Raw genomic sequence first — 23,002 nt, 5'->3', positions numbered from 1 at the left:
TGACAGGGAAGATTGAAGTGATGCTGGTTTTGAGCAGTAACGATGGAGATGCAGCGAATTCAGGCTACAAGAGGTGACACTGTTGCTGGAGTAATGACGCATGTTAATTGGTTGAGTCTAATGGTGTTTTGAAGTTGATTTTTGGTTCAGTTTGTTGTTGGAAACATCATCGACATGAAGCAGCAACAAAGACGTTAAGGGCTATTTGATGGCACGTGGTGGTTGTAATTGTAATTTACAAATGATCAGTTAGAGTATTTGCTGTCTTCCGGGATTGGATCTGAAGGGGAGAAAGTCGAAGCTTCATTGTTGGATCAGTCAACATAGGTTTGTGCTCGAGTGAATAATTGGTTGATCCCTGCAACCAGTGATGACGAGATGCAGAAGGGGAGTTTGATGTGTTGGATTTAGGAAGGAATGGTCGGAGTATAGGAAAGAGTTGGTGATGCTCAAGAGCTTCTGGACTCGACTGACGATGGTGGTATCGATTTAATGGGGACAACGATGGATTATTGAGGTGACTGTGGCCGCGTTTATTTGACCTGAAATTGTGCGTCGAAGTTGCTGAGAAGACGAGAAGAGCACTAGACGGGTGTTGCTGCCATTTGAGTTCTGGAGAGAGTCAAGGCACGAATGGTGATTCAATCAATTCGGTAGGAACACAAAGGAAGCTGGGTATGTGGATCCCACAAATAAGGCAAGAATATACTTTCATGCATCCGCATGCAGGAAGTAATTTCATACCTTAGATAAGTGATGCTGGAAGGGTGATGTGGCACGCTCTCATTCGTTGGTAATACATTTGTGGCGTGAGGAAGAAAGAAATTAAAGTAAACCGAAAATCTTCGAGGAAGCCGGTTTTGGGAGACGAAAAGAAGGGAGGCGGCTACAGAGCCGTGAAGGAGAGACGGAGAAGGTATTGCGTTGTTCCGTTTTTCCAATTCTATTTCGATTAATTAGTGAATATTTAATATATTTGTTTATCGTTTTTGAGAAAGCCATGTCTTGCTAATTATTTTTTTTTATGGTTGAAACTACATGGGTATTAGACCATTTTTGATTGATTGGATTATATAGTAATAGAAAATTTTGATTTGAGTAACTAATTTCATGATTTTATATGTTGATTTAATGATAATCTGTGCTTCACCGGTTTCGTATAACCTTTGTGCATAATTGTTAGGATCGAAAGTATATTTGTCTACTTATTTGATATATCATGCTTGGGTTAAATTCTTTGATGGGGTATGCTTAGAATAGTCAGGTATTATTTGAGAACCTGTATTTAGTTTCGTATAAATTTCTCGCTAATGCAATTTGATGGTGCATGCTTTGATTTAGTCTTTTGATGTGCCATGCTTAGGGCGTCCCAGTGATATTTGCGACTCTGATATATATAATAGGTGATGTCAATAGAACGAACAATAAATAATTCATGAATTATGTTTCATTTTAGTATTTGAATAGAAATAGTGGTGGATACATTAAACCCTGGTTACCAACTCTCCCATTTGATTCGTTTTGTTAATTGAGTTTATTTTTCTCATTGTCTTTATTCTTTCAAAAATCCAAAAACATCTTTACTTGTTAGTCCATTAGAGATATTGATTACGTATTTCCACTGCTCCTCGTGGGAACGATCTGTACTCGCCTCTCTCTACATTGTAGACACCGTACTATTGCGGTTATATTACATATATGATTCTTCCAGAATCATATCAATAGTGTTTACAAAGTGGTGGCGGTATCTTATTAAAGAAAAACAACAGGAAGAAGAAAGGTTAGCTAAGAAGCAGTTTACTCGGGTACATATGTTCGGGGATGAGCTGAAGATGAAAGATTAGCGAAGAAGCAGTTAGATATGTTATGCGTCGTCGTCATGAGAAATATATAAGGGAGTTTTGCCTATACTTAATGTTGGGCGCATATAGTTAGTTCCTTTAAGCTGTCTGTCCGATGAATTATGTGATAGGAATATTTATGTTTCAGAGTTGTACATTTATCTAAGAATTCTGAAATATATCAACTGTTAATAAGAAAATTTGCTTCATCACCATGTGTCCTTCGGGTATTCCAATCACACTTGCAAATCCTGTAGCTAATATAAGCCTCTCTTCATGCCCTTCCCCGTGTATCGAAGAGAGGAACTCTAAACCACCGTTAAGTGACAAAAAGGAAAAACGGAAAATTTTAAAAATTTGGAACATTTCTCGATTTGTGCGTGTCATCTTGCGGCAGGGACCGTGTTAATCTTCTCTGAATCGTTTCAATTTTATCGGACGCTCCGGGTTCAAAAGCAGTCACGATTCCTCTCAGGAAAGACTAGCAAAGTATAGCAGATCTTATAGTTCTTTTTAGCCAGTGTCATTGTTAAGTTTGCACCTTAAAGGCAGATGTAGCATGTGCTTGAGGTGATTGAGAATATCTGAGTTCACACTATAAAATCTGATTTGACAAGCATACAGAGAGACACAAAAATTAAGTTTAGTTCCTCGTTTCCCCGAGTTTGTTATAGGTACACAAAATAGTTTCGCCACGTGGCTGCACATGAAGGCACGAAATAGGACTGAAGAATTTCACTTAAAAATCTCGGTCAATGACTTGTCAAATCAAATGTCAGAATTACCTCGCCACTAACTAATAACACGAAGCATCCTAAAACGAAGTACCTCGTATAAGGAATCTAAACTACGAAGAATCAGTTGGAGTACCCGGCAAGACACCAGTCACGAAATAAAGATTGACGAAGTAAGGTTACTTGGCTAGAAAGATAACTCGCGAAGTAAGTAAATTATGGAGCAAGAAAAGAGACAGCTGTCCCGACAAACACCCAAAGTTGTCTGCGAAAGAAAGGGGAAAACTTCATGGAAAATGATCTGGGCGAAGTAGAAAGCATCTCCACCAGATCAAGGCGAAGAAAAATGAGTTGTACACCACTAAGGTTGATTGGTCTATAAATAAGGGTCCTTGGGAAATGCATGAGAGGTCGGATTCTTTGGGGGAGGAGAGAGCTTTGCTTTGAGTGAGAGATTAGGATTTCCTTGTACTCAAGAACTTGTATCTTTCATTACTTGGAGTGGTTAATCAATAAATAATTTGTTATCCAAAACCTTTATCATGTCTTAGATCTGTTTCTTTTCTTACTTGGGTGTGCTACTGGATTTCCAATAGTTACATTTTCGCGTCCAGAAACAGGGACTTAGATCGGGGATTCATCCTCATCTAAGAGTTTGAGAAAGGTTGAAATTGTTTTAAAATTGTAGAAGTTAGAGATTTTGGCGAGTTGTTTTAAAATTAGGGTTTTGTAGATCTTAAACGATTCATTCGTAGTCAAGATTAGAAATCTAGGATAGAGAGTGACCTTTGGGTATTGCATCGGAAGATTAAAGGCAAGAAATTAGTCGGAAGAGATCGAACCAAGGATCAGTTGATGGCCAGAACACCAGATCGAGCGAGGCACTTGATATAGACGAGAAGGAGCAAACGTTTAGAAACAAAGAGAGGAGGAAGAAACATCGATTGTAGGGGAAAGAGAAGGCGCGAACCAACGAAGCAATAATCAGACCGATGAAGATGACTTCAGGGAAGGATCGGTACACACTTCCGACACGGACACCGCAGTAGAGGAAGAAATGACCCATGAAGAGTTGGAAGAAAACATTGATGAGGAACACATGATGCTGGAGCAGCTAAGGGAGACACTCCGCCTTGAACGTGAACGAGACATGGATCTAGCGGAGCAGCATGCTCGATTGATGAGGAAAAACGCTATGTTGGCGCTACAAAATCGGCACCTTAACGAAGAAGCAACAGCAAATGCCATGGACTCGGAAGGAAACACGATATCGTCAGGAGAAGAAGAGACACGACAAAGGAGGTACGCCCGCGAGGACGATGGAGGAGAGCGGCGAAGGAGACAACGGAGAGAAAGTAGTGAAGACAGAAATCTGAGAAGGACGTTGGAGGAAACGAGATGGGAATATCAAAGAAGAAGGTATGAGGAAGAAAATATGAACGAATACGAAATGAGGCGAGAGGAGGAAAGGAAACACGAGGTAAACCGGAGACACGAGGAAGAAATCAGACGTGGGGAGGGAAGGATTAGCGTGATGAGAGGCGACCATCATGAAGGAAATGGAGAAAACCTGAACCAAGAGATCCTTAATGAGCTATGAAATATGAGGACGCTGATAAACAATTCGCGAAGAGGGGGCAGGGTTCAGCTGGCAGAGGCGATAGAGGAGGCAGATAAATCTCCATTCACCTACGAGATAATGTATGCGGAAATTCTTGAGAAGTGCGTGTTACCGACATTTTCAAGCATATTCAGCCGATCGGAAGTGTTGTGCAACACTTGAAACAGTATACTTTATCATTGATGCAGTGGGGACGAAACAAAGAGGTACTCTGTAAGTATTTCCCGGCGAGCTCGATCGGCGAGGCGTTGTCATGGTTCGACGGACTACCAGAAAGGTCGATTTCGTCATTCAAAGACCTGCAGGGAATATTCCTAACTACGTACATAATTAACAACTTGCTGAGGCCAGGAATCGAGACCTTGTTTAACCTAAGGCGAAGACCAACAGAAAGTTTGCGAAGACTAGTGACGAGATGGAGGACTGTGTGTAGCGAACTCGCGGGACGAGTTGACGAGAAATGTTTTATCCTAGCCTTCGTGAACGCCTTATTCCCGACTGAACTGTTGTACACCTAAATATTCATAGTATGGAACTCCTTGACAATGAATGAATTAAGGGAGTACCAAGAGGAATATATAGCGTTGGAAGAGAAGCAGAGGCAAGTCAGCAAAGTAACACCGATTCCAGCAAAAGAAGGAAACTCAAGGCTATTACCAAGAACAATACATGTCGTGGAGGATGATTCGAAATATGAGAAAGGGGAACCTTCAACCCCAGTTCCGTCGAAACTTGTAGTTGTGTCAAGCGGAGATCAAGAGTGGATCGATCAACAGAGGTATGAGGAGTCAAGACGAAGGAATTATGAGCCCCGAAGCCATAGCACGGGATATTAGCACAGAAGCAATCAAGGACCTAGATTCGGAGAACGAAGACCAAATGCACCGGCCTTTGAAGATGCAAAGCTACCCAGACTCAATACGACTATGGAGAAGGTATGGGAAGCGATAGTACTGACAGAAGAGATTCCGTCCCAACCAAATATGGGAAGAGAACCACCTTTGAGCACTAGGATTCATGAGTTTTGCAGGTATCATCGGTTTCACGGACATCATACGAATGATTTCCGAAACATCCGAAGGATTATACTTCGTCTAGTGGATCAGGAGAAGATCGCTCATTTTCTGGAGGGATATGTACAACCGCCCCCACCCCCATCTCGTTACAATCAACAGGTGTACCGAATAGAAATAGATCGGGGAGCTCACAAACTGAATTGTAGTTCGATAATACATTCATCTAAGAGCATTCAAAATTTCCATGATAAATACTAAAAAGAATGCATAAGAGGTACTTCGAAGGGAATGCGATATTCAGTGTGGCGAAGAATGAGCCATTAGAAGAGTGGAAAAAGAGGGATATAATATTCTCAGTAAAGGACATACTAGAGGAAGGAGCTTCTCACACAGAGCCATTGGTCGTAACCTTAAATTTCGGGAAATACTCAAAGTGGGAGGATGACGAAGTCAAGAAATAAAAAATCTGGGAAATAGACAGAATCATGGTGGATACGGGGAGCTCGGCTAACATTCTCTTTTATCATGCATTTAGAACCATGGGTTACAAGGATTCAGACCTTGTACCATCAACATATAATATATATGGGTTCAATGGGGTTGCATCAAAGCCGAAGGGAGAATTAGTCGTAAAGATTTTCGCGGGCGAGTTGGAAACAAAGGTTACTGTTTGTGTGATAGATATAGATTCACCTTATAACGCTCTCATAGTTTTACCATGGATACATGGGATAAAAGGGGTTTCATCTACATATCATCAGGCCATACGGTTTCCCATGCCAAGCGCAATAGGCGAGATCAAGGGAGATCTAAAGGATGCGCGAGATTGTATCAAAAAGGATCTCCACAACTATGATGAAAAACTGAGGAGGAAGATAGAAAAAAAAGGAGGGTATGAGAAGCAAAAAGAGTGGAACAACTGATGGTGTTCACCATTGGGATTGGCGAGGAGCAGATTACAACGCAAAAAAGCGTGGAGGAGGCAGACAAGATAACGAGTGTCAATAAGAGGGATCGCGAGAAAACTCCGGAAAAGGAAGGCCAAGTTGAGATAAAGCAAAGTGGGAAAACAAAGAGGGGAAAAATAACTGAAGGAACCAAAGTAGTGAGAAGCGAGAAAGAAACCCCCAGTGCCAAGGAAAAACGAACCCCGAAAGGCGGAGCAAAGAAAAGAACTCCAAGAGCAAGACGATATCAATACAAGAGGCAGAGAAAAGTGTTGAATTGCCCGGTCATTTAGGAAAGGAAAATGAGGCATGCGACGAAGACAAGGATATGGAGCAATTAAAGGAGGAACTCTACCAAGAAAGACGAAGGAAAGAAGACTTGGTAAGAGAACGAATAAGGCGAGAAAGACAAAACGAGAAGCTCTTGATTAAGAACAATCACCTAAAAAGAAAACAAACAGAACATAACACCCAAATGGGAGTAAATGCTTCGGGAAAGAAATTGGAAAATGAAGGGTGTCATGAGTATTGGCGAGATAGAAAGGGGCGAGTGGAACAAGATGAACGAGAAGATATGAAAAGAGCTATGAAAGCAGCAGGAAGGAGTTCAGGGAAAAGGAATATCGTATCCAACAATTGATGGTGACAAGGAGAAAAGGTGCAACGAGGGATGACCCAGTAACAGGGAGAAAATCTAGAACGCGAGAAGAACTAGAAATGATGAACAAATGTGCGGGAAGTGAGCCATGTAAACCAGAAATAGCAGCACTATTTTCGTTGAAGCAAAGGGAAAATGAAAGCTTGCGAAGTATTGTGTCAAGGTGGGATACGATTTGCAAAGAACTAAGGGGAAGGCTATCAGAAGAAGATTTAGTACGATCGTTCATTTATGTATTGTCGGCCAGACACCCCTAACTTTCAACATTGTTCAAGATAAGGAACGAGGTGAAGATGAAGGAGTTGAAAAGGTACCAGTCTGAGCACATCCGCCTAGAAGAAGAACGCTGAAATCAAGGAAGAATCATAGACACGAGAAAATATACTTTTGAACTTATCATTTGGCAATGTATAAGATTTACAAAATAATAACAGTAATATTTTGAAGTTTGATGAACGATTCAAAGATACGAATTTTCATAAGGCATTTGAAAGGAAGTAAACCCCAACACAGTCAAGTAAGACCTCAGATTAGGAGGCGAATAAGATACACGAAATAAATGGTTTCTAGGGAAACTTAAACCCTTCGCCTAGGAAGGCTGAGAATCCACGGCATGCACCCTAGTTCGCATAAAAGTGCAAGAGGCAAGACCTAACGCATGTCCTGAACAACTCTCATAAAGGAAGCTAGGGGCAATGATAAGACCTATCCACTGAGGGTCCCTTTTATGATGGCCTTCGGTAAGGAGTGTAGATTATGACCAAGGCGCCGACGTATTCGGTTGAGCTGCGGGTGCCTGGGACGTCTGGAACGTTACCGGCCATGACCGTATGGCAAGTCTTGGCTACAAAGCACTCGATCCCAAAGAAACATCACTTAGGGTGTGACTTCGAAACCTCAAGCCATATCGGCGAAGGGGATAAGAAGTCACGAAAACAATTGAATGTCGTAATAACTGGATGGGAGGAGACCAACATGCATGTTAGGGTTAAACTCCTTGAAGGGGTAATCAAGGGGAATATAAAGGAATGACACCCTCCAGATTAGGGAGCTGCATGACCAAAAAAGACGTCAATGTCATGGGGCTAATATTCATGGGAATGGCTAGGCCTGTCACATTGTCGCGAAATGGGGTTCATAACAAGTGTTAAGACGAGGTTGATGGATTATTATTCGAAAGAATAATGAGCACCTGATACTTCGTCGAATTAAGATCCTTCAAAAAGGATATGAGGCACAATAAGACTTAATTAGGAGGCACACTAAGACCTCAGAAAGCAATAATTATCATGAAATAAATAAAAAAGGCAAAGGCAGGAAAAATAAGGCGATGAATAAGGGTTAAACAGTAAAAGGTAAGAACAACACAAAGAGAATAGGTGAAAACAAAGTAAGAACATGCAATGAGGCAAGTAACAAGTTTCATGCATCATACGCGAAGTTGAAGTAGCGAAATCCCAACCTCTCGTTTCATACCTCTGAAATACACAAAAGAATAAGAGGCCAATATATACTTTAAATTTTGTTATTATTTTGAGTATTCCCACGGCGAGTATATACTTGACGAAATGGAAAATCGTAATACCGGTATGGTCAACAGAAGTATTACTTAAAGACAAATAAATAGAAGAAGTCAAGATGTTCTTCCCCCGAACCTTGGGAGCGCCCAGATAGAGAGATTTTTATAATAGTTAAAGTTGAAAACATGGGCGAAGGGAAACTAAGGTTGCTGCTGAAAAGGAACACCATCAGTGGCTGCTTCCCCAAGGATTTCACTACCAGTCCCACCAAGACCAGCACCAGTATCTGCATCAAGATTTGAAGGATGTCCCAGAGAACTCGTGGAAGCAAAGGCATCCTTGGACTCTTCCTCCTCGACCTTCATCCCACTAATTTCTTGCTTCTCGTCACTTTTAATAAGCCTCTCTTCGCCACCTGAGATAATTTCGCGGTTGACGGGTTGCTCGTTGTCGGAAAAGACTTCCATAGGAAAAGTAGGATGAGGAATTCCTTGCTCGTCGCAGTAGTTGTTGACGAGAGATACCAGGTGGTTCTGGGTATTCTTGCGAGCTAACTTTGCTACTTTCCCAGAATCTTCTATCATCTAGTCGATATCAACATTCAAATCCTTAACCTGATACTTGAGACAAGAAACCTCTTTGCGAGACTCGTCCCTTTCATGAGAAAGACGAAGAACTTGATTCTTGTAACGCTCTTCAGACTCTGCAAGAACAAAACAAAACTTTTTGAGAAAACCGAAATTTGACATAACCAATATTATTTCGCATTATACCTAAAGCTACCTTCCATCCGTAAGATAATGGTGTTTAAGGTCTCTTGGATATCGGAATACAAGTGGTCCATCTTGGAGATTGCTAGATCCGACTCTTGGAGTTGAACGCATAGCTCGTGATATGCATTGTCCCAAACTTTACAATGACCAGACTTCAAAGTATCTTTGATGGGTTGAATGACGAGAGCACCCTTGTTCTTGTGAAGATCTGCAGACTTGATTTGGGAGGAAGATTTGACATACTTCGAGCGTGAGGAGTTATCCAACTGAGCCTAAAGAAATTTCACCTTTTTCTTCAGGCAATCAATCTCCTCTTTTAAGCCAGCTACCTTGTTGCAAGATTTACGAAGATCAACCGCAACCTGATTTTTTCTACTGATTACACGCTTGTTATCTTCCTCCAGTCTCTTATAAGCTGATAACGACGAGGAATGAAGATTCCTTGAAGTAGTAAGGGAATTATTAACCCGCTGGAGTTCTAGCTTAAGGCGCTTGTTCTCGTTGTGTAAATGAAGATTCAACTCTTCATTACGAGAACAATCGATAGACAGGAGGTCCACTTGCGAGAAAAGGGTCTCGACCTTCTCATTTAAAATTACGTTCTTAGACACATAAAAATCATTCTGGGTCGCGAGGTTCAGATTCTCAGCACGAATATCTTCCAGCGAGGCAGTCGCTTCGGAAGCATCCATTTTTCGTTGCATGCATCGAGCTTGACGAAATAAGAAAATAACAAAAGTAACAGCAAAGTCAAGGAATGGATCTGCGGGGGGGAGGGGGGGACTTACTTTGAAGCTTCTCCATCTTCTTATCCTTCTTGTTGGAATACTACTTCTCCTCTTTAAGCTCCTTCGACAAAACCTTGATATGATCCTCATCCTTCTTCGCCTTCTCATGAACGAGTATAATCTACACAAGGCTGGCCATGTGACGATTGACCTCCTGCGAAATAAAAACCGAAACTTAGAAATAAACCTAGGAATGGGGAGAAGGCACAACTGAAGGAGTGTGGAAGGCTCACCAGGTTCATTAAACTAGAATGTTGTTGGAGGGACAAATTCATAGAAGCATTCAACAATGCATATCCATTTTGGGAAAGAAAGTCATCATCACTAAAAGTCACCAGAGATTCAAGAGCACGAGATCTCATGGATGGATCTTCGCGAGCCTTGTGGTAAATATCTTGCAGAAACTTCATGTCAGGATCATAAAGGGGATTGGACATCGTAGACGGGACCCTTTGTTTACCCTTTTCACAAGTGGAAGGTTTTTCAGGGGATTCCTCAACATGAACCATCAAAAGAGTAGGAGTAGGAGTATCAGCAACCTTGGAAGAAGAAGTTGTATGGGGCGGAGGAGGTTGATGCTGGAGAGGATTAGGTTGACTTAGAGCAGAAACAAAGCTCCTAACTGCGGTCAAAGCAGCAAAATCCAAGACCCTGCGTCGCCTTTTAGGCTCGCTAGAAGAAGGAGCAGGTGGAGCATCAGTCTGCGAAATAACAAGTTCACAAAGTCGATAAATGAAAGGTCAAAGTACACGAGATGATAACTTGGACAAATTAAAAATACATGACAAGGAGAAGGAGGAAGAGTAGGATGATCACGCCTTTTCCGTCTCTTAGTTAACTCAGAAGATGGTTGCTTGACAAGGGGAATGTTATCCTGCGAGGAACAAAGGGTTATAATTTAAGGTTATCACGCTTAAAAGAAAGTGATGGGGGAGATGGATACCTGTTGGGGAGCATGAGAGTCAGCAATAACCTCTCTTTCCTCGTGCATTTTGAGAAGACCAGCAGCAGGCATCTCATACTAAATAAAAGGTAAAGGAGGTATGAGAACAAACAAAGCCAAAAAACAAAAGAGACGCCCAAGAAACAAGATTATACCTCGGCAGGGTAACAATGCTGGAGAAGAGGACCCTCACGAGGTAACAATGCTGGAGAAGAGGATCCTCACGAGGAAACAATGCTGGAGAAGAGGACCCTCACGAGGAACTCCTTTCTCGTCAAAACCCTAGATAAAAGGTCCCCTACCACTAGAGGGAACTTTAGCCAATCTTCGTCACAAAGGAAGCGAAGTCGGTAATCTCTCCCTAGTTTGATAGGATCCACATCAAGGAGGAGAGCCTTGGATGGGGCAAAAATAGTGTTACGGATGAGCTCGATACCCCATTATTGATGCTTTCGCATACTTGTAAAACGAGCAGAATAGTTAGCTACGAAGGAGTCAATGTTATAATTGCGAGGATCATACTCCTCAACCATTGATGGGGCTTGCGAAGTGCCACTATCTGAGCGAATCACAAATTCATTAGAGATATGAATTACATTACCAGAAAGTTGAAAAACCCTGCACTGAAGCTTATTAAGAATCTCCAGGAAGATAGGGTTAGAAGGGTTATAGAGAGGGAAAGATAACCCAACTCTCAATTAACCAGCAGCAACAATCATCTTGTCTGCATACCAAGTATCGGTCTGAATCCATCTATGGTTCAGCTCCATGTCTTGAGTTGCAGGGATAGGAGGAGATATAGAAGAATCGACTGCAGGGGTTAAAGTTAGACCCATCTTTTGAAAATCTGCCTGGAATTCCTCAAAGGTTTTGAGGGTGACGGACGTTGAAACAATCTTTGAAGCCATGACGATGAAGGAAAAGTGAGAAAAGTAAGAGAAAAGAGGGGTAACAATGAGGGTAGGAGCAGGAGCAGAAGAAGTAATAAATTGAGTTTACGAAAGAGAGAAGGAAGAAGAAACCCAAACTAGGGATGAAACAAGATATTTATAGCAAGTGGAGGGTGACCGGTAGAGCACGTTGTCGACACGTTCGAGGAAACTCGACCGGTAATAGCCGGTTACCAGAAGAACGTGGTCACGTGGAAGCAAGAAGGTGGAGAACGTGGCGGCCAAGGATATCAACCGGTTCTTATTCCATTCTCATAAGATTCGAACGAAATAAGAAAAGACAAAATGTAGGTACACAAAATAGGTTCTCCACGTGGCCGCACAGGAAGGCACGAAATAGGACTGTAGAATCTCACTTAAAGATCTCGGTCAATGACTTGTCAAATCAAATGTCAGAATTACCTCGCCAATAACTAATAACACAAAGCACGAAGCATCCTAAAACGAAGTACCTCGTATAAAGAATCTAAACTGCGAAGAATCAGTTGGAGACCCGGCAAGACACCAGTCACGAAATAAAGATTGACGAAGTAAGGTTACTTGGTTAGAAAGATAACTTGCGAAGTAAGTAAATTATGGAGCAAGAATAGAGACAGATGTCCCGACAAACACTCAAAGTTATCATCGAAAGAAAGGGAAAAACTTCATGGAAAATGATATGGGCGAAGTATAAAGCATCTCCACGAGATCCAGACGAAGAAAAATGAGCTGTACACCACTAAGGTTGATTGGTCTATAAATAGGGGTCCTTGGGCAATGTATGAGGGATCGGATTCTTTGGGGGAGGAGAGAGCTTTTCTTTGAGTGAGAGATTAGGATTTCCTTGTATTTAAGAACTTGTATCTTTCATTACTTGGAGTGATTAATTAATAAATAATTTCTTATCCAAAACCTTTATCATGTCTTAGATTTGTTTCTTTTCTTACTTAGATGTGCTACTGGATTTCCAGTAGTTACATCTGTACTTTGCAGTTCATGTAGAAAACTCAACCTATCTTTAAATTTCTTTGACTTACGAGAACAATTCCACAAAATAATTTATATTTTATGACATTTGCTGCAACTGCCAAAACTCAGCCTCACGGCAAGGGGAGGACGTGCCCTCCACACAAAATAGATCAAGGGAGGGATGTCATGATATATTGAATCGATATAATCCAGCTAATATGTTGCTTGGTCATAGTCAATTTAAAATCATCGAGTACTATTTCGTTAATCTCTCTGCCTACAAAATAGAATGTTACTTCTATTACATGATTATAAACATCTAAGCAAGTAAAAATTAAAGAAGAAGAAGATTTACCATTCTCTGAACAATGGGGGCCAAGATCTGTATGATCTTTAGCCTCTTCTTATTTCTCTTGATTGCGATGGCAGGCTCTTTAGAGATCAGTAAGACCACTTTCCTATAGTCAAAATTGTTTTCATTTTTACACATGCATGTATAATTCTTATATTGTCAAAATCATTTTTTTTCCAAATTTTTAGTGGTTTTGTTTTTGTGGGCTAAGTTCCCACTTGGCGCTTGGTATACGACATTCAATCAGACAAGAGAAATTTTTTTGTACAAATTGAATATGTAGTTATCAACTAATTGAACATATGCATGGATCTTTCAGAGGTGAGACATGCGTGCCCAGTGATGAATGCAATAGCGTGCCCAGAAAAACCAGCTTGCCCACAGATGATTAAATGCAGAAAGGACGGTGTCCTTTGCCTGGGCGCCTGTGGCTGCCCATTTTGCCACTATCATCGTCCTTAAATTTTACCCATTGGATTCTGGTTGTACTGTATACCATGTATGCTAATTCTCTACGGTATTGTTTGGATGGTATTTTCACTTCTTAATTGGATAATGCTGCTTGCCTATGTATTAATTCCATGTTCGATGCAATAAAACAAACACATGCGGTTATATGTTATTTTTATTTCGGAAGCACGGTACTGTTAATGGTAATATAAGAGGAAACAAAATGGATTGAGGCGGGTAGGGTGGCTTGTGAGGCCAAACCCAACCCACCTATCCGTTGTTACCCCTACTTTTACATAGAAGAAGCAGTAAATTAAGGTTATTCTTATTTCCCATCCTCATTTTTCTTATTTCCTATCCCTCCATAATTTTTAAAACCAATTTATTTTTGGATTCTAGATTTTCCTATGTACCACCTACAAAAGTCAAATTGATTTTGGCTATGACTATTGCCATATTTATTTGCCTTCCTCTTCATCAAAATCTCTTTTTCATTAAACAAAACCCATTATCAAGTTAGAAACCCTAAATTAGATTCCAATGGATCATTAAAAAAATTGCAATTAGGTTTAATACGTGTTTACCACGTTTGGGGATTTTGCTTTAGCATTTCTTACCATCTTTTAGATACAAAACCAAAACTAGAAGGAAATATGGTTTTGCGTGCAAATATGTTCACAACTCCTTGCCATTAATCGTGGTATTTGTTTTTAGTTTGCCAATCTTTGTTTTTTCAATGAACAATCCCAATCCTCCACACGATTATCCCACCAAAGATTGATCACGTATCCCCTCGACAATGTTCAAATGTAGTGAAATTAATTAACATACGCCAGTAATTGACAGTGTACTGTTATTTTATTTGATAAACCCCAATATAGTGGACTGATAGAGGATTTTAAGCTAATATAATAGGGGAAACTTATTTCTAGCCCAATTTCATTTTTTTTTGTACATTAGAAACCCATCATTAAGATTATATATATGAAAAGCTCATAATTAGTTATTATAAAATTTGATTACAAAAACAACCTTTTACTTAAATATGTTGTAAACGTGTAATTATGTTAAGAATATCACGATGAATCTCGTTTATTAATGAGATTCCCTTGTGTCTAGCCTTATGAATAGAGGCTCTAATGTTTGTCTACAATACACATTAGAGCTCTAATCACCCGTATGTAATAATACAACGTTTATTAGTGAGAATTCTTCTTTCTTCTCCCTTTATTTTCTGTCTTCTTTTTCTCTTTCTCTATATTACAATACGTTATCAGGCACGTAGCGCTAATCGCCGAGCATCTACGAGACAGAAATCATGAAAGAAAAATAAAAAGAACTATACGTTTTGACGGATTTGGCCGATGTTCTCCTTACAACATGCATTAACATGGGGAGATTCGAAATCCTAAGCTCTTTTGATATATTTTTTTCTTTATTGTTTATTCCACAACTGACTAATGTTAATCAATGCTTTGTTTTTGTTTATTTTTTCATGTGTTAATAATAACCCTTGAGGATGAGATCCAAAGTCCAAACTATATATAAGCCGTCCCTTGAAGGGTCCACTGTGCCTTTCCATCAAGGATACATGATGAAGTACCAATTGGAAGTGGCGGCTGTCGACCACTATACATTAAAATCCCAAAAGTATTTTATATTTTGATTATCAATCTTTCGTTTGAGCATTTTTTTTTTAAGAATATTATGCACATTAAGTTGTATTATTACATAAGGGTGATCAATCTTTCCAAAAAAAAATTGATCTCCTTTCTTCTCTTATCATTTTTTCATAGAGAGTAAAATAAAGAAAAATAAATAAAAATCTATTGAAAGATGGTTTACGGTTTCTATTTCTTTCATGAAACTGTAATCACCAAAAGTTGGTGTCATCACAATTTAGCTATCTTTACGGTAGTTAATATATGCATGGTTGAAAAACCTACGGCCAATTGATTTGGCATCTTCGTCTATTTGGTGAAGATCATGTGATTTTCATGATTAGTTTCTATTTTTTTTTAAAGAAACCATCTATCAACCACGAAGTGGATTTTCCCTATGTGATGACTAAGTCGACATTTTTTTTTCTTTTTGTCGATGCAATTGTGGTGTATCTTATATACCAACCGGTATTGGTTTTCTCCATCAATTCTGAGGACGGAGATGTTAAAATTGGCATTCTAAGAAGTTTTAGCCACTATTTTTTTTCTAGTTTGACGATAATCCTTTAAACAAACCATTACCAATTATGGTTTTATATTTCTACTTAAACCATTGATTTCAATTTCTTATGGGAAAACCATGGATTCCTTAATAACGAAAATGATATCTTTATTTTCTTAAAAAGAATCATATAAGCCAATTGATTTGGTTTTTCCCTATCGGTCCTAAAGGGATATATAAAATATCGTTATTATGAATATTCACAATTGCAAACACCTAGAGGAATTGTTGTATTTTTTAGAGATATTGAGCATTTTTTTTTCATGGTAAATCTCCAAATTTTTTAAAATAGTTCCACTTGTAGTTGGAATTGGACACTAAATATCAAAGGGTGCGCACCCAGCTTGTTAGCCAAAATCATTAGTCCTTGTGGTGACTACATTGGTCTTGAATTTTTTTTTATTATGATATATAGTGTCCATAATTTTATTCTAAGGTGAATGATTATTTTTCAGGCACGTAAGATCGCCATTTTTATTTATTTGGAGAATTTACATATTTTACATGCTTTTGTACCGATTAATTTCGGGTTCCAAACGTATCCATGGTTGCAGATAATAATATGTCAAGCAACAATTTCTTTTCATGTCGATGGACATATTACATAATGAGTATATGTCTCGAATTGATCAGACAATACTTTTACGAAGTTTTCTTTCGTATATATGATGAAAATATTTCCGCCATGATCAGGGGGAGACTATATACTACCAGCAAAATTTGGTGTTAATTAACTTGAAAGTTATATTAATTTCTCTCCCATCACGATCAAATCGATTAAGGCTGTCATTATATGATCGGCGTGAAATTTCTCGTTTTGCTTTCATATAAGCTTTTTCCTCTTAAGAGGAAATCCAATCACATATAGCAACAACTAACGTTTTACAAGAGGCTACAGATAGTACTCCAATTGAGTCTATCAAAACGTGATCCACATTCCTATAGTTCATATATCCTCAATGGAAGATGGGGAGATTATAATGCCCGCGGGCGCTGGTACCAGTAACTCGTTTAAAGTAGCCACTACGAATAAATGGTGGTCTTGAACCCCTCTGCAGAGGAACATTGACTGTGTGATTAGTTGACATGTAATCCAAATTAAATTAGATTATTATAATTTCTCAATTGATGCAATATAAGGATCCTAGCTAGACTTGACACTTTAAAATTGCCAAGCCTGAAAATTACAGTCTGGTGTTAGTCATATTGCGTATTAAGAGAAATATATCGTTTTAGGAGGGATTTGGGGTTATATGTTCAAACCCTAGGATTGGTTCATTAACATTTTGTTCTTCTTATACGATGCATTTGCGTGGTAGTCTTGAAGAACTCGTATTGCATTCACACAACATGTGGTTGGAGAACATTATCGAATTTGTAATCTTTGGTGGATTAAAGTTATATTTAGGAAGCCAACTGACTCGCTTACGTCAGATTTAACAATCCTTTGTGTTTTTAGAAATTTGCTACAAAACCAAAAATCCACGCTTTAGCATCATAGATTCTATTTTCTTTCTTTCTTCCTTTCTTAAATCTGCAGTTAGAATTATACTAGCTTAAACTCGTCTTTGAGATAGACTAGAGTTATGATTTTGATGCTCATTTTCTGTAAAACTCATATGGTTGAGTTAGCATCTATAAATCGTCAAAAGTTGTACTCTTTTTCCTTCGTTTCAGGTTTGTCCCATGTAATTTTCCTGACAAGGTTTTAATGAGGCAACATCTCCTTGACATTTATTTTATTTATTTTTTCAAAATGTTGATATTTGTACTCTTTTTCCTTTGTCCAAGTTTTTTCCCATCGGGTTTTACTGGCAAGGTTTTAGTGAGGTAATTTAATTCAACATGATGGTCATCCAAGGGGGAGTCGTATCAATTTTGGTTGTTTAGTAGATGCCCACATTTGATTAAACCAAATCAACTTAATCACTCCTAAGATTTTGGATTTCCTTCCCACAAATACGATTTTTGTTTACGTATGATGAGGTATTCATATCTTCGCTTTGATTGAAGAAACTATATCAAATATTTCTGCAAATCATCACAAAGAAATTAGTAATCCAAGAAACAAGTACTTAATGTATTTGAAGAAGCATGAAGACTCGAGAACACTATCATTAGAAGACTAACACAAAATAAGACTTCATCAACTCGAAAGCATTGTTATCTCCAGCATTCAAGAAATTCGTTCACCGAAATTGGGAAGTCACGAATCAAAGATTTGCAAGCCAAGAATTTACTGAAGTACTCATCAGGGGGAGCACCATCACATAAGGTGCATTCTGTTTGACTTATCATGTTGTGATCTTTTTCCTTCATCGAGGTTTTTCCCACTGGGTTTTCCTTGTCAAGGTTTTAATGAGGCAACAGTGTGTCCAAATCTTTTCTAAGTTTTGTTAATTGTACTCTTTTCCCTTCAATCAGGTTTTGTCCTTTCGGAATTTTGAAGGTTTTAACGAGACAATTATCTTAGACACAATGTCATCAGGGGGAGTGCTATAAACGTGTAATTATGTTAAGAATGTCTAGGATGAATCTCGTTTATTAATGTGATGCCCTTGTGTCTATCCCTATAAATAGAGGCTCTAATGTTTGTCTACAATACACATCTAATGGGAATTCTTCTTTCTTCTCCCTTTACATTCTGTCTTCTTCTCCTCTTTCTCTATATTACAATAAAATAAAGAAATTAATTTTATTTTCTATACAAATAAGAGTAATCTTAATCCCTAAAATAAATCTTCCTAAAATAACTACTTTGACGGTTTGACTTCTCCAAAAATAACTGTTCTTTCCCTATTTATATTTTCTATAAAATTAAGAGTAATCCTAATCCCTATCCTTTGCGTTTTTTGCGGTTTGATCTCTCCAAAAAGAACTCCTCTTTCCCTATTTATTTTACGCCCGTATGTTTATCTTTTTTTTTAAAAATAGACCTAAAATTCCGTCAAACCCTGAAATCCGAACTATCATTACGGAGGTTTATGAAAATTTTAATTTTCACCCTAAATTAGGGTCATTAGGGGTGTACATCGGGCCGGGAAGGTCATCCCAAACCCGATTATAACACAGGCCGGACCGGACGGACTTGTAGTCCTTAGTACCCATTAAATTTAACAGGCCAGGTCGGGTCGGGCAATAGCAAAATTTTATTGCCCATGGCCCGTCCATACCCATATAACAATACAGGCGAGGTCAGGTCAAGCCGGGTAGGCCTCGGGCCCAAGAGATGATTCCAAATTTTAAAGTATATAGGTTTGTTTTTTTGGCTTGATGAATGATGATATATCTGTAACTCGTTCAAATGATAGTTCAAGCAATTCATATTCATTACTGTGAAATGTAATTCAGAATTTTCTCTAACCCTAATAAATTGTCCAAATATGAAATTTAAGTTCTTGAGAAATCCATCACCCTAATAAAAAACTTTATTCCGGACAATCGGCAGCTAGGCAGGCCGGGTAACTAAACAGGCTACCGGGAAGGCTAACATGACGGATTCCAATATTTAAACAAAAACCCGGATCCGCCCACTTATAATTATCGGGCAGGCCGGACTAGCCAATGACAGGCTATCGGGGGCCCATGAGCTCCTTCGGACCCGGGCGCATTCTGCACACCCCTAAGGGTCATGCAAGAATTGTGAAAATTCAAGTTTTCACTCGTAATAATGCGGAAAACGCAATTTAACACCGCTGTTACCGGTGAAAATTCATCATCCAGTTTTCTTAAAGCTTGAACTATGTTTCTCTTTTTAAAGTTTTTTCCATATTAAAATCCTAATTATCACCACTGATTTAACTAGTCTCTGTGAGCACACAAACCTGCGAGGGGGTCCGAACGCTCACAATCAATCATTATCATCTAAAGAGATTGTGATGATGATATCCTGGTGTTGATTCATTGGCTCAAAACCTTCGGGTTTATCATGGCCTCATCTAACAACTCCATGCGAGGCGTTTGCGCATGGGATATAAGTATTAAGGAAAACAAAACATATAAGTAAACATCCATGGAGCTAACTAAATGTAAAGTGCTGAAATGTAAATAAGACCAAGGTTTACGTGGTTCGGCACTAAGGCCTACATCCACGGGGTTTGTTGTTTTACTATGTTCTTCACGGTTACATGAATAGTCGAATGACTTTTGGGTTTACATGTTTCTCTCTTCTAAGTGATTAACTTACCCTTGCAATCTCTCTCTCTCTCCTTCTTTTCCTGATTTTTTCCGATCCCCCTTCCTCTTGGTGGAGATGGGGTATTTATAAGGTTAGAATGTGGGACCCATTTCTGAAGACCGTTGGAACCTTATCTTCTTGTGTCCTTGCGTCCATCACGCGGAGGTCTGCGTTTTCCCCTTGATCCCGCAGAGGCATCCTCGCTCGTTCCACAGGTTGGTCGACACATACACTGCTCAGAGTGTTTAATGCGGGTAGTTGAGGGGTCTTCTCGTGTCAGACAAGTGTCTTCTGCCCCTGTCAGTTCGTGTCAGCTAACTTTCTCCCCACCGTTGATCTTAGCTTCTCTTTTGGGGATGAGATAAAGTAACTCCTCGGGGTTTATTTTGTGTTTCGTGACGCATCATGTTTTGATGTTTTGGCCTGCATGCTTTCCACGTATCTTTTTATATACACGTGTCTGATAGTGAGATATATGTGTACACAATTTGCCCCTTTTCTTCGGGCTTGAATGACTAATTGGTGCCTTGAAGAAAAACTATCGTCGCATATTCTTCTCACTCCTAATAACTTCTCCTAGATACTTGGGCACGTCTTTTATTCGTGCATTAACTGCTTATGTAACGGGCACGTTTCCCATTCCTCCCTTAATTTCCTTCTCTTTCTTTCGGGTATTTTAAGGATAGAAAGAAAATTTAATTTCATTCTTCCTAAACGCTCTCTCAGTTTTCATTCTTTTTTCAGCCCTTAAATTCTCTGTTTGTCTTCATTGAACCTGTGACCTTAAATTTTCTGTCAGTCTTCATTGAACCTGTGATCTTAAATTCTCTGTCAGTCTTCATTGAACCTGTGATCTTAAATTCTCTCCACCTTAGCATTAGTCACGCCCGCTTCCCCTGTTTGTTTCTTCTACTGCTGTTTTTGCCGGTAAGTTTTTCTTTTCTTTATTTCCACTGTTTCACGCTATGTCGATTTGTAAATTCTCTGCTACTGTTGTTCCTTGTTTGTGATGAAGAACTTCTTCTGATGCTTGCGTACTAGTTTGCCCCTGTTCTTCATCTGAAATTAAGGAAGCCACTATTTCGAGGGTATGAATTTTATGAAATTTTGAGCATGTATACTAATTTTAGGGTTTCTGCGTTATCGTGTGTGTATTGCTATGGATGTAGTTTTTTGATCTTTGGTAATGTTTTTGATTGTGTGTAACTTGTTCTTGATTTTAATCTTTTCGCAGCCATGTCTGACCGTCCGCTGCTGACTTATCAGACTCCTGATTCTGGGCTATCGAGATCTCCTCCGCGTAGAGAGTCTCAAGATGACGTTCGTCAGAGTCGAGTTTCTTCTGGAGCGAATGCCTCGTCCTCTAGGGAAGAGATTCCTCCGACAATTCCGTCTGGTTCCCGAAGAGTTTTCGATCGCGCAGCGGCTCGTCCTCGTGATGATACTAGGAGTACGCAGGCTCCGCCTCGTGCTGTTGCTTTTGACATTCCTCCTCTACGTTCGTTAGTGCCCGAGCATCATCTGCGGTCTCCTTCAACTTTTAAAGGGAAGAATACGAAGGGTGTAGCTCCGAGGGCTGAATCTTCAAAGAATCCCCCTGTGAAGAGAAAAGCTTCTGAAGCGTTCATTAGTTCATCCGGCCCCGCCGAGGAGGATGAGACTGCCCCCTTGATACGCAGTGTCTCGGTTAGTAGGAAAAAGTAACCTTCAAGCATATTGATCTCGAAATATTCAAGGAAAAGCATGAGCTTCAAGCCTTCGGAGTTCGTTTCTATGCCCCTGAGGATGATATTACTTATGAGCTTATCTCAAAGTATGAGTTCGATGAATTTCATTTGTTAACGACGGTTGGAGCATTCGAAGCTGGTCTTATGCTGCCGTTGTACAAATCAGGGGATTCCTTCTACTATGACGTGCTCGCTAGTTGTGAAGGCTCTTCCACCAACACTCACAGCCGTTCCGTATCCCAACTATCGGGGAATTATCTCCACGCCCTGAAGGAATGCTATCTGCGGAGTAAGGGGGAAACGTCGATGACTTGCTACGTCCCCAATCCCATGGAGAAGGAATGGTATACTCCTGTGAATTTCAATAACTCCTTCGGTGATTACGTCAATAGTAGGAATCGCAAGCCGTGGAGTGTCAGCCTTCGGAATCTCCCTGATCCTCGGGGCGAGATTCGTCTGTTAAATGAGGTCAGCGATGCCAAGCTGAAGTATGTTCCTGGCACGGAGGGGTCTAGTCGTCGGAAACTCTTCCCCGCGCAAGAGAGGATCAAGCGCGATCATGACTACGAGTGGCACGCCACCGTTATCGAGATAGTTGGTCCGTGGGCTTACGGTTGGATTCCTGGTCCCCGCGGTTGGCGGCCTACCGAGAATAGTAAGCCACGCGAGTCTCCTCCTGCTCGTTATGGAGATTTCTGTCCCTGGCGTCTGAATTTTGCGGGTATGAATTTTCCTTATGCCCTTGACGTCGTAGAGGGAGACGAGGAGGAAGGTTCTGGTGCTATACTTCCACCGAAGAATACCTCAACTGCTCAGGTACGCGGATTCTAGTTGCGCTTCTCTTTTAGAATTTCATCAGTCGGGAAAAATAATTCTTTTTGTGGTGTTGGTTTCAGGTGTTGAAGAAGAAAAAGATTAGGCCGAAGCAGTCTTCTACTATTGTGATGGGCGAGGCTGAAGCCCAAGAAGAAGTTACTAGTCCAGTGAACGAAGAGTTTGCTGAGGATGAGATTACAGATGGGGAGGAACGTACTGGTACCTCCCCTATCAATGTCGAAGAAGAGGTCTTCGCTGGTCATGTTGGTGATGAAGGAATGAACAAAGCCGTGGTGGCTGATGATGTTGTTATCGGGGATGTTTCCGTCCCTGCTGGTGATGTCGCGGATACCCTTCCCGCTTCTCAAGAATTTTCTTTTGATCGGATGTACTCCACGGGGGAGTTCTTTGACGAAGCCCTTGATTTTCCCGAGGACTTATCTTTACTTTCCCCCAATGATGATTGGGATGTTCTTGGTGGTGATGGTAATGGAGACGCTACTGTAGAAGATGGTGGT

At 40.0% G+C, this 23,002-nt stretch overlaps 1 non-coding gene across 1 annotated transcript; it reads right to left on the bottom strand.

Annotated features, from left to right (window-relative positions):
• Positions 1–2,192: 2,192 nt before the first annotated feature.
• On the bottom strand, positions 2,193–2,298 carry LOC113284739. The gene has a single exon (XR_003328361.1). It is a non-coding gene; the product is annotated as a U6 spliceosomal RNA (small nuclear RNA).
• Between the last annotated feature and the right edge of the window lie 20,704 nt (positions 2,299–23,002).

The sequence above is a fragment of the Papaver somniferum genome, chromosome 5, assembly GCF_003573695.1.
Source record: "Papaver somniferum cultivar HN1 chromosome 5, ASM357369v1, whole genome shotgun sequence".
NCBI lineage: Eukaryota > Viridiplantae > Streptophyta > Magnoliopsida > Ranunculales > Papaveraceae > Papaver > Papaver somniferum.
The sequence above is the reverse complement of the archived record's forward strand: the minus strand, read 5'-3'. Positions and strand labels throughout refer to the sequence as shown.